Source organism: Petaurus breviceps, unplaced genomic scaffold (genome assembly GCF_028583685.1).
Source record: "Petaurus breviceps papuanus isolate PSGF00001 unplaced genomic scaffold, PetGlider_PUasm1.0 176, whole genome shotgun sequence".
Taxonomy (NCBI): domain Eukaryota; kingdom Metazoa; phylum Chordata; class Mammalia; order Diprotodontia; family Petauridae; genus Petaurus; species Petaurus breviceps.
In genome coordinates, this window is record NW_027185771.1 from 32936703 (window position 1) to 32940352 (window position 3650).

A 3650-nucleotide genomic window follows, 5' to 3' on the forward strand; every position below is an offset into this window, starting at 1 on the left:
GTACCCTTTTTACATGGATTGGGGAGGGTGGAAGCTGGAGGTGCGGGAAGGTTGTGCTTCTACTCCGCCATCTTGGCTCTGCCCCCTTGAAGGTGATATTTAAGGGATGTTTGAGTACAGTGGAACTATCGCCTTAATATAGGAATGTGCTAGTAAATGTTTAACCACTAGCTCTCTGAAGAAGAAAAAAAGTACCCATGTCACATTTCAATTTAATCTGTAATTATAACATTTTGCCTATCCTTTCTTAACCTAGATAATCAATGAATCAAGCCCCGATTTTGTTTCTTAGGTAGAATGGTTTACACCAAAAATTTAACACTGGACTCCCAGGAGTAGGTTATAGCTAGCCCTAGCTTACCCCTGCCTTAAAAAGCCTTAGATAGTATTGGGACCACAGAGATTATCTAGTTACACTTGAACCTGATCAGAAATACCCTCTACAACACTGTTGTTAAACTCAGGGCCCTGGCAAAACTCTTGACAGAACCAGATTAAAATGTGATTGGGGAAATATTTAATAAAATAAATAAAAATATAATAAAATATAAAGTTAGTTTGTGGTTTTCTAAGTCAATAGGTAGCCCACAGGGATCCATTTCTATCCTCCCCAAATTTGACCAGAGTAGATTATAATGAGCCTATCATGTTCTTTATTCTGGACAGTAGGCCTTTGTTAAAACAGACTAAGAACACGTTAGTTTTGGGGGCCAGCTATGTAGACTGGTCACACTACTAAACCATATTGATCTTAAAATCTGTTAAGACCCCAGTTCTAAAATTTGTTTCCTTTTAATCAAATACCTCTCCTTTCTCTCTCACAGAACAATAAATATCACCTCCTCTCTAACCAACCACCAGGAAAACAGGGCCTACTTGAGTAATATGCCATCTGTGCTGCCACAGTCTCCCTTCTCTCCACCTGGAATCTTTCTGGACCAGAGCTGTCCTGAGTTAAAACTCAGATAATATACTATATATTTAGGTATCCCCTAACCATGTTCTACATTCCATCCACCCATTTCCTAGGAAACAAGGACCTACATCTGGCATCTTTCCATCCTCTTGTCCTGGAAATACAACTACTAGAAAGGTTCAATTGCCTTATGGCTCTACTCACCATGCCTCATCACCTAGCTAGACCAAAACTCCCTTTTCTGGTCACCATATCCCCTGCATGTGTTATCTCTCTCTATCAAGTGGTAAGCTTTCTTAGGTCAGGGTCTTTCTCATTTTGTATTTGTATACCAAAGACCTAGCACACTGTTTGCCATGTAATAGAAACTTAAATGTATTTTCATTGATTTCCATTCATTCAATGAGCATTTCTAGCTCTCAGGGCAAGTATCACAAAATGTACCCAGGTAATCAGTATGAAAGGTGAACTCAGATCATCTTTAAAAAAGTAACTTAGTTGAGGGATAGAGGAGAGACTTTGGGAATTGATCCATGAGGACAGAGAACTTGGTTAATGTCTTTTGTGAGTGAAGGCTCTAAAAACATGGAGCACCAGGAGGCCATTACTGGAAAGGCCATTGTGATAGGACAGTACAGGGCATGGTCAGACTCATCAGAGCTAACCAGAAATGTGGCCATGGGGTAGGATAGGGAAGAAAATTCATCATCAACTAGTTTCCTACTTTACATCTATTTTTTTCTAACTAGTTGCTAAATTCAGTTGTTTCTACTTGCTTTAGTACAAGTGCTTTCCTACCCTTCTAAATTTCAGTACCCTGAGACAAAGTTCAAGCAACCCTTTGTAGTTATAGTGCTGTTCTTTTAGACATAAGACCAAATAAGAGTGGACAACACCAACTAATTCTGAGTTCCCAAACATTATGAGGAAGATTTAAAAAGAATTTTTCCTTTCCATGATTTCATTTTGCACAGGCCCAGGCGAGGATAGGTTAAATAAGAGTAAGGCATTGAAACTGGAAATGTATAATCAGGGTCCTGCTTCATGGCTAGTAAAAACAAAAAACAAAAACAACCCCCCCCCCAAAAAAAAAACCTATTGAACTGAGCTGAATTTAATGGAATTAAGGGTCATCCAGCTCTGACATTCTATGTTCTAATTTTAAGTGTGCTTCCAACTCCAACAATTTCTGTTCTCTGTTCTAAGACCCCTTCAGTGCTAGCATTCCTTCAATCTTTCTCAGACTTAGGGGTTCTGATAAAAGGGAGAGAGCCAGACCAAATAGCTTGACCATGAAATATTGGGGGGAAACTGGTCAGTGTATTCTACTGAATTAGTGCTCTCTGAAATCTACTTGTTAAATTTCCCATAGATTTGTACCTGAGAACCATATCAGAGAAACTTGCTGTAAAAAAAAATCCTGCATTTTCCTGCTTCCCTTCCAATCTTGGCTGCATTGGTTTTGTTTGCAAAATCGTTTTAAATTAATGTAATCAAAATTATCCACTTTATATCTCTTAATGCTCTCTCTACCTCTCATTCAGTAATAAAATCTTCCCTTATCCATAGAGCTATCAAGTAAAAATTTCCATGCTCTCCTAATTTATTTATGCTATCATCCTTTATGCTTAATCATGTACCCATTTTGACCTTATCTTGGTACACAATGTGAGATGTTGATCTATACCTAATATCTGCTAAACTTGTCTCCAGTTTTCCCAGAAATTTTTTTCAAATAGTGAGCTCTTGTCCCAAAAGCTTGGATCTCTGAGTTTATCAAACACTAGATTACTATGGTCATTTACTATTGTGTATTGTTCTCCTAATCTATTCCACTGATCCACCACTCTATTTCTTAGTCAGTTCCAGATTGTTTTGATGATTACCACTTTGAATTACAGTTTGAAATCTGGTACTGATGGGCCACCTTTTTTCAAATTTTTTTCTTCAATTCTTTTGATATTCTTGACCTTCTGTTTATCCCATGTGAATTTTACTATTTTTCCAGCTCTATAAAATAATTTTTTGGTAATTTGATTGACATGGCATTGAATAAATACATTCATTTAGGTAGAATTGTGATTTTTATTACATTGATTCTGCCTTCCCATGAGCAACTAATATTTCTCCAATTATTTAATCTAATTTTATGACTATGAAAAGCATTTTGTAATTGTGTTCATATAGTTACTGGGTTTATCTTGGCAGGTAGACTCCCAAATAATTTATATTGTCTGCAGTTATTTTAAAAGGGAATTTCTTTTTCTATCTCTTCCTGCTGGATTTTGTTGGTAATATATAGAAATGCTGATGATTTATGTGGGTTTATTTTATATCCTGCAACTTCACTAAAGTTGTTAATTATTTCAACTAGTTTTTAGTTGATTCTCTAGTATTCTCTTAAGTATACCATCCTATCACCTGCAAAGAGTGATAGTTTTGTTTCCTTGCTGCCTATTCCAATTCCTTTAGTATCTTTTTCTTCTTTTATTGCTATAGCTAGCATTTCTAGTACAATATTGAATAAAAATGGTTGTTGTGATAAGCAAGGATAATGGGCACTGATCTTAAAGCTTCTAGCTTATCCCCATTACAGATAATGCTTGCTGATGGTTCTAGATAGATACTACTTATCATTTGAAGAAAAGCTCCATTTTTCCTTATACTTTAAGTGTTTTTAATAGGAATCCTTCCTTCCTTCCTTCCTTCCTTCCTTCCTTCCTTCCTTCCTTCC